Raw genomic sequence first — 9,423 nt, 5'->3', positions numbered from 1 at the left:
AATCGGTCTTTGATTTTTGGTTTTGATTGTTCTTAAGCTTCATTTTTTGTTAACATGACAGCAGCAAAGAATTTCATGAAAAATGTTATAACCATTTTAAAAAAATAAAATCTGAATTAATTGAAAAGTATAAAAAGAATGGCAGACTTTGCTTGCAAGAGCTGTTAATAATTCCATGGAATGTTTTTGCAAGGGTTATATATGTAGATCAATTAATTCTCTGGAAATTCAAAGCAGTTTTTTGAGATTTTTTCTTTTCATCCTACGGTTACACAGATTTCAAATAAGCAGACAAAATCACAAAAATTCAAAAAAATAATTTTGAAAAAAATTAATAAATCCTAAAACATTGAATAACTTATTTGAGGGAATAAGTTAGGTTTGTGCTTTGTTGACTTGAATTTTACTGCAAGAATCAAGGAATATTTTTCATCCAAAGTTGAATTTTTCGGAACTTTTAGTAAATCTCTGGTGACTCGGTGACTTTTGATTGAAAAAATTTGTTTTCCCATACAAATTTCCATACAAAATTAAAACTCGCTGCGCTAATTCAGGACTAAATGGATCGCTTCCAAAATTTTAATTGCTATTTCTGGCAGCAAAAACAATCAAAAAAAGTTACGAGAGGTGTAAAAATTTAAGAATTTGAAATTTCCATACAAAGCTTGCAGCGGTCTAATGGCCATGTTTCGTGGTAATATTTTGTTCATATTGTATGTTTATCGGATCAGTAGAAAGCTTTTCTTATTTCTCTGTAAAATTGTTATTTGAGCGAGATTTCATGTTTCAACGATAAATAGTGAAAAATTTATAAGACTAATCTATTTTTTCTTGATATAGGTATTTTACCTGCCTGGTATGGGCATTCAAAGCCTGTCTGTTATTCCAATATCTTATAATTTACAACTTTACCAAAAGTTTCAATTTGTTGAATTTCCGCTTTCCAGATGAATAAGAAAGAAAAACTATTAACATTTTTGTTTACAGATTCTGTACGCACAATAAATAAAGTTCAATATATTTTAACAAATCTGACAGAAATTTTGTTTGAACTTCCAAATTTTTTTGACTCCGGCCAAAACAGTACGGAACAACCGTGTTTCTTCAGGAAAGGCATCAGACGTTTACTCAAACACTCTTTCACGTATATTTCTTGGTTGACAGTCCTGGAAGCTATGAAAATGCTGCTTTTCAAGCCACAGGTACAGATGGCTTGCCAAATCAGATATTTCTTCGGGAACTTTGACAGTTTCATGTGCTACAAAATATCTGCTACCTTTCCCCTTCCTTTTGCCTTATAAAACTCCTGTCCCGGAAGCTGCTTATAGTCGGCTTTGACGTAGTTTTCTTCGTCCATTACCACGCAGTCAAACTTCGTCAGCATCGTCGTGCACAGCCTCCGGGATCGCGCTTTGGCCGTCGTACTTTGTTTATCATCGCGATTTGGAGTCACTACCTTCTTGTAAGTCGATAGTCCGGCTCGTTTTTTGGCTCGATGCACGGTTGTAGACGACACACCCAGCTTATTTGCGGCATCTCGGAGAGAGAGGTTAGGGTTTCGCTTGAAACTACCGGCAATTCTCTTTGTCGTCTCAGCGGCTTCCGGTTTTCGATTTTCTTCCCGATCCAGTCTTCCTGTCTGTCGAGAAACGTTCCCCAAACAATTTAATTACATTTGTAACGGTTGATTTGGCAACTTTTAGCGATTTTGCCTGCTTTGCGTGCGAGTAGCTCGGATTTTCGCGAGGCGCGAGCAAAATTTTGATACGCTGCTCTTCTTCCTTGGACGGTGTAGGGATGAGATGAAGAATATACAGAAAATAAATCAAATTTAATTAGGAATAAAATAAAATAAAAGTTGTATTCGGCAACACTGTAGATGAATAAAATAAAATAAATTTCTATGACAACATTTGCTATTTTGGCAGCACTTGGCAATCAAACAAAACAAAGTCATTCATTGATCTATTCTTCCGAGCGACAGACGTGTTTAAGTGAATCTCTGAATTGAGATTCGTAAAATCACGACAGACGGCATTTTGACAACTGAAGAGTGAATTCCAAAATCAAAATAGGAGCAACATTCTACACACACACCTTCAAAATGAGGGGTGTTTAGGTTTTTTTTTAAATGCAAAATTGAAAGAAATACGTCAAGTTGATATTGACCAAATTTTGACCGTATCACCCTTTATCTAATATATAAAGATGAAATAGACTATATATGTTTGTTTGTTTGTATGCACCTCATACAAATCCACACCGCTTAACAGATCAGCCTGAATCAAAGCCTTTCTACTGTTCGTAGCACGGGGCACAAGCACGAGGTTTAAGGTGAAATAATTAGCCTAAATTCTATTTATTTACATAGCATTCCGTCTCACGACATAACTTGACGAACATTATTCCTAAAATTCACTCGTTCCATGGCAACCGTTCTCCAATTTTTCGGACAACCCACGTTCGCCAAATCACGCTCCACTTGGTCTAACCACCTCGCTCGTTGCGCCCCCGCTCGTCTTGTTCCTACCGGATTCGTAGCGAACACCTGTTTTGCAGGACAGTCGTCCGGCATTCTCGCAACATGTCCCGCCCAGCGTATTCGGCCAGCCTTTACCACCTTCTGGATACTGGGACCGCCGTAGAGTCGCGCGAGCTCGTGGTTCATCCTTCGCCTCCACACTCCGTTCTCCTGTACGCCGCCAAAGATGGTTCTTAACACTCGTCGCTCGAATACTCCGAGTGTACGCAGGTCCTCCTCGAGCAATATCCATGTCTCGTGCCCGTAGAGAACAACCGGACTAATGAACGTCATATACATGTTACACTTCGTGCGAGGGCTAAATCTTCTCGACCGCAGTTGCTTGTGGAGTCCATAGTAGGCACGACTTGCGTTGATAATTCGCCGCCGGATCTCACGGCTGGTGTCATTGTCTGCGATCACCAGTGAGTCGAGATAGACAAAGTCTTCGACTATCTCCAGCTCGTCGCCGTCGACTGTGACCTTGGTATTGCTGGACAAGCGGGTTCGGTCGGTCTCGGATCCGCAGGCCAGCATGTACTTCATCTTGGACGTATTAATCATCAACCCAATCCTTCCTGCTTCGCGTTTCAGTTTGCGGTAGATCTCCTCCACCGCCGCAGATGATCTACCAACTATATCAATGTCATCGGCAAAGCAGATAAGTTGACTGGATCTGTTGAAAATCGTGCCCCGCATTTCGCCCACCGCTCGTCAGTAACACATTCTAGCGCCACGTTGAACATCATCGAACTCGCTGCCTCTTCCGCTGTCGGTGATTTTCCACATTTCGACGGGTGCTTCTTTGCGCTACTGCCGCCCGCGTGGCATTCTCTTCGTCCATCACCCTCCTACACTCATCGTCGAACCAGTCGTTCCGTCGAATTCGCTCCACATAACCGATGACGTTCTCCGCAGCACTGTTGATGGCTGTCTTCATGGTATCCCAACAGTCCTCGAGAGGGGCTTCATCAAGCTCGCCCTCTGCCGGCAGCGCTGCTTCGACCGATTGCGCGTAGTCTGCCGCGACCTCAGGTTGCTTCAGTCGTGCGATATTTAACCGAGGCGGGCGCCGGTTTCGTGGGTTGTTCACTACGGAGAGTTTTGGGCGCATTTTCACCATCACCAGATAATGGTCTGACTCGATGTTGGCGCCTCGACATGATCTGACGTCGGTGATGTTCGAGAAGTGCCGGCTGTCAATCAAAACGTGATCGATCTGTGATTGCGTTTGGTACGGTGATCTCCAGGTGTACTTGTGTGGGAGGTGGTGCTGGAAAAAGGTACTACGTACGGCCATTCGTTTGGAGGCGGCGAAATCTATCAGTCTGAGGCCGTTTTCGTTGGTCAGCTGGTGCCCACTGAACCTTCCAATTGTCAGTTTGAATTCCTCCTGCTGGCCGACCTGAGCATTAAAATCCCCGATGACGATCTTGATATCATGTTTTGGGCAACGGTCGTATTCACACTCCAGCTGCGCGTAAAATTCGTCTTTGTCGTCACCGTTACTTCCGAAGTGAGGGCTGTGCACGTTGATGATGCTGATGTTGAAGAACCGGCCTTTGATTCTCAACCGGCACATTCGTGAGTTGATCGGCCACCACCCGATCACGCGCTTTTGCATCTTTCCCATCACTATAAAAGCTGTTCCAAGCTCGTGTGTGTTGCCGCAGCTCTGGTAGATGGCACGACCATCTGGGTACGTTCGTACCGTGAAGCCCTTCCAGCATACCTCCTGCAGCGCTACGATGTCGAATTTGCGGCTCTTCAATTCTGTCCCTTTTCGTCGCGTGGGTCTTTGCCGATTTCCATCCGAAATTTGTTTTCTGTAGTCACGGGCTCGCAAGGCCCGCAGCTAACCCCACTATCTCGCAGGAGGACCGTCGTGATGTTGCTGTTTTGCGTCCCGAACACCACCAGCACGTTGTTGCACTCCGCGCGCCGCCCCTGACATGGAGAACAGACGCGTACGAAGCCCCCTAACTCAGTCTGCATGCGACCAAAGCATCCACCGGGGTTGGGTACCCGATCTCCGCTAAGGTTGCTCGCACCCCAGCTAACACCACGGAGAGGTAGAGAATCGGAGTTGCAGACAAGAGGTGATATGACCACTACCCTAAGGTTGGGTGTATGGGGTCTCGAGTTGCTCATTGTCTACCGTTCGCTAGCCAATTATTCCTAGCCTACATTCAGGATTACGTAAAATAAAATCAATATTACGAATTCAAACAACTGATATCAAAGAATTTTTACATTGATCACTCTTCACAATAATGAATGAGATAATGGTGTCAAAGCATGGAAAAGTTGAAAATGCACTCAAATAAAACCTTTTTCAGTATAAAATAAAATGGGCGATTTCAGTTTCCGGTTATTTAAAAAGTGTAAATCACTTAAATGTCCTGCAATTTTTTTCTCCGATAAACTTAAAGTGTTGCCTCGTTTTCAGTCATGCAAACCTAACCTCAAACAACAAATTTTTGCTAGTTCCAGAGCTTGTAAGCTGTATAGCTGGTACCGAGGCTATGGGACATATGATTTCTGATGAACGACAAAACTTAAGTAATACACTATTTCAAACAAATTCCAGCGTTTGAATCCTAAACCATGTCTGCTCGTGGCAAGGTCCCGAACATAATAATATATGTATTTGCTGGTTGTTTTGTATAAATGATTTGCCAAAACTCTGCCCCTGTGGAAAAACACAGTTTTCAAAACGAAAACTTTGGGTTTTGCCGAGCCTAAAAAGAGTTATATATACACTTCGCAACCTGCGATCTATACAAACCGATTATACTTTAAGTTCAATCTCATGATGGTTCTTCTTCGTTATTGTCTGATTTTGCCAGCAGAATTCCATTAAAATCGCTTTAAAGTGGCTAAAAAATAAACAAGTTGTGTTAATTTCGAAACAGCTTCATCCACGAAATTGCCTTCAGTTTCTTTTAAAAGAGTAGTATTGGACCGAAAAGTAGAATACAGATTAGGCGAAGTATAATTTGAAAAATATCATATCTAAAAAAAGTGTGTGCCGGCCAATGGGAGGTACCAAGAATAAAGTACAAATATTTCTAAAAAAGCGATAATTTATTTTCAAACATTTTTATGAATTATCATGAAATACCTTCATTTCATTTCCAACAAATGATTTTTGAGATAGATGCATTCGTAACTGTTCCATTTCTAAAGAAACTAAGCTTTAGAATCAATTTTATCCTTAATTCTTATTTCGACATTTGGTCCCTTATCTTCTACGACTGGGTAAGGACCTTCATATGTATAGTTTAATTAAGATTTTATTTTATTTTTGATTTTTGTGTTCGTTTAAATTTTTCTTCTATGAGACGTGCTTGTACGTGTCTGTTTGTTATTTGAATTTTGTATTTGAGTAGTGTTGCATAATCGTCTATATTATATACTAGCTGATTTTTCCCGACTTTGCTCGGGTTCACATAAAATATAAATCAAAATGATTCGTTTGACATTTTAAACTTTTGAAAGCTATTTATTCCTGGTTATAACAAATTTTAACATGTTTTGCCATGTAAGCTTTGTAAGTTTTGTTAGTCTTTATAAAGATTTGATTGAGATTATTAACTGCGTTTATCGTTTTCATAATATTGGAAAACTTATAGAGTTACATGGTTTGTATTAATTGTAATTTGAAATAATTTCCTATGCATGCTTATTCATCCTATTACGAAAAACATTTATCCTTATTTTTATCTTCAAACGATAAAATCGTCAATACTGATGTTATGAAATCGCTTAGTACATCTTTGTACCTGAAAATGATCACATTTTCATATGTGATGAAAGAAATTAGAGAAACATGAACTATCAAAGAACGAAAGAACATAAGCCGTAAATATCATGAAAATTTCGAAAAAGATACAACGGCTCACCGACAGGACTTGAACCTGCAATCTCCGCTTCGGTACAACGGCGCGTTAGCCAATTCCACCACGGTGAACGTGATGGAACCGGCGAACACGAGCAATCGAGCTCTGCCGATCAACTGCTGGACCTTCTATCGAAACACCATGTATACAGGGTTGCCACCTATTTTCAAAAAATGTCTGGAACAATTGGGCCGAAATGTCTGGAAATGGGTATAAATGTCTGGAACATTGTAGTGTTGAGCTAGTCGGGGAGAATAGAATCGAAAAACGAAAAAAACGCCCGAACATCAAATTTTTCTGATGATTTCACCGACCAGTGCAAACATTGATTCTTTTATTTTCTTTGGGTTATTGTATTAAGCTTTATCATTCCTTTTAGAAAATATTGAAAAATGATATCACGTTGAGCTTTTGTCGGTTCCAAAATGCAAAGTTTCAACAGATCTATCCAGTTATTGGGTTAATTTCTGCCAAAATAAATGATTTCTCAAAAATAAGAATGCATTTGGTTGGTAATGGACATCACAAATCCTTGAAATCGAAACACATCAACCACTATCTCAATGTTTGGCTATGAAAAATGATGCAGCGAATTTCTATCCTCCCTACCCAGGTGTTGAGAAGCTTATTTCAATACTAAAATTTTAAAATAATACGTTATATCAAAAATTAAAAGTTCAGAATATAAACCATCTGTTTAGAAATTTACATTCCGGAATCCAGGTTCATTTAGAAATTGTTATTTCAAATCGCAGATTCATTGTTATAAATTGTTATTATTGTTATTATAAATTAAAAGTTATCGGGATCCAAATTGCAAAAAAAAATAAAGTTAAAGATTTTGTTCCTTTCTGATTGCATACAGTCATATCTAGATTGGTAATATTGAAAAACCTTTTTTCATTGTTAAAACCTTTCTATCAAGTAATGCAAAAAATTCAGGTTAAAAAATGGATTTAGAATTTTTCCTCGGAGGAGAAATTGTAAAAGTTAAAGATATTTTAAGCACGACTTTTGAAGTATATTTTCACAGCGTGAATTAATTTGTGTATAAAATAACTTGAATGCGAACCATGCAGTGGATTCTAGGGCATTTTGACCGGAAGTTATAGATTACCGAAAAACACTGTAAATATAAAAAGCAAATTGGACCAGATGGCTTCCCTGTTAATGTCCTAAAAAACAACCATGAAACATTCTCGTACATACTCACACAATATTTTAACCAAATATTAGAGTCAGGAGTTTTCCCGAACTGTCTAAAAATTGCGAAAGTTATCCCTGTTTTTAAGGCTGGCGATTCGCTTGACGTCAATAACTATCGTCCTATCTCGACCTTAAGCGTTTTTAGTAAAGTGTTCGAGAAGCTTCTTGTTAATAGGATTGTAGACTTTCTAAATCAGAACAATATACTCTATAAACTGCAATATGGATTTAGATCAGGCTCGAGCACTCAAATTGCCATCTCAGAATTAGTGGAATCTATCATATGTAAAATAGAGTCAAAAAATGTTGTTGGGGCATTGTTTTTGGATCTCAAAAAAGCTTTCGACACTCTAAATCATGACATATTATTGTCCAAATTGCATAAATACGGGATAAGAGGAACAGCAAATAATATCCTTCGTAGCTACCTAGAAGATCGCAAGCAGTTTGTGGCTATTGAAAATACAAGAAGCGAATTAAGAAATATTGATATCGGTGTACCACAAGGGAGTAATATCGGGCCATTACTTTTCCTCTTATATGTAAATGATTTATGTAACCTTCAACTTAAAGGCACAGCACGTTTATTTGCCGATGATACAGCAATTTTTTATTCAGAAACTTCACCTGATATTATAATTCAGCACATTGAAGACGACCTAAAACTGCTTTCAAAATATTTCAATTCAAACCTACTTTCACTTAATTATACAAAAACCAAATACATGTTGTTTCGTTCTTCACATAAAAAACTGCCTCGTACTAATGACCCAGCTATGAATGGTAATACGATTGAGAGAGTTAGTTGTTTCAAATACTTAGGAATTTACTTAGATGAAACTCTTTCATGGAATCGTCAAATTGAACACCTGGAAAAAAAAATTACTCCTCTTTGCGGTGTTCTTTGGAAACTGAGAAATTTTGTTCCCCAACATGTTCTCTTTAAATTTTATTTTGCGTTTATTCACTCTCATTTGAACTACCTTGTTATGATATGGGGAAGAGCTTCTTTGTCTCACTTACAGAAACTTCAAACGCTCCAGAATAGATGCTTGAAAAACATCTTAAAACTCCCTTTGTTATTCCCTACCTTTCAGCTATACTCTTTAAGAACGCATAACGTTCTTCCAATATCTGAACTCTGTGATTTGCAAACTGTTATATATATCTATGATAATCTACACTCAACTGAAAATATTCAAAACCTCCATTTTACTACGGGGTTGCGAACTCATAACACTCGCCAGTCAGATTTCTTGCAACGAAGCCGATCCACAACATCATTAGGGCAAAAAAGAATTTCGTTTATTGGACCTACTAAATACAACACCTTACCAACTGATATTAAAAACATAACCAATCGTTCCATGTTCAAAACCAAAGTGATACAGCTTTTGAAAGAAAAATTGAACCATTAAAACAGTCGATCATCAACCAGTCTTTGTTTTGCTTACCTTTTGCATATTTGTAGCGTTAATTTCTAATATTATTATTCTTTAAAAAATTGTAGTTTGTATTTTTATCTTATTAAATTATTGAACATAACTTGATAAAATTAGTAAATATAATTAGTGTAATAGTAAATATAGTATAATGAATCTCTTCAAAGGAAATTATTTTCCATTGAGATTCATATTGTTGTCAATTTAGTTAAATAATACATTTCCTCGCACGACATTAAACAATTTTGTGTTCTCAGCATGATTAAAATTTGCTCGCGTTAACTTTTATTATTCATTGCTGCCAGACATGCTGAGAACAGTAGCGTCCATTACCAGGGGGCTCAATTGAGCC

This window comes from Uranotaenia lowii, chromosome 3 (genome assembly GCF_029784155.1).
Source record: "Uranotaenia lowii strain MFRU-FL chromosome 3, ASM2978415v1, whole genome shotgun sequence".
Lineage (NCBI taxonomy): Eukaryota > Metazoa > Arthropoda > Insecta > Diptera > Culicidae > Uranotaenia > Uranotaenia lowii.
The sequence above is the reverse complement of the archived record's forward strand: the minus strand, read 5'-3'. Positions refer to the sequence as shown.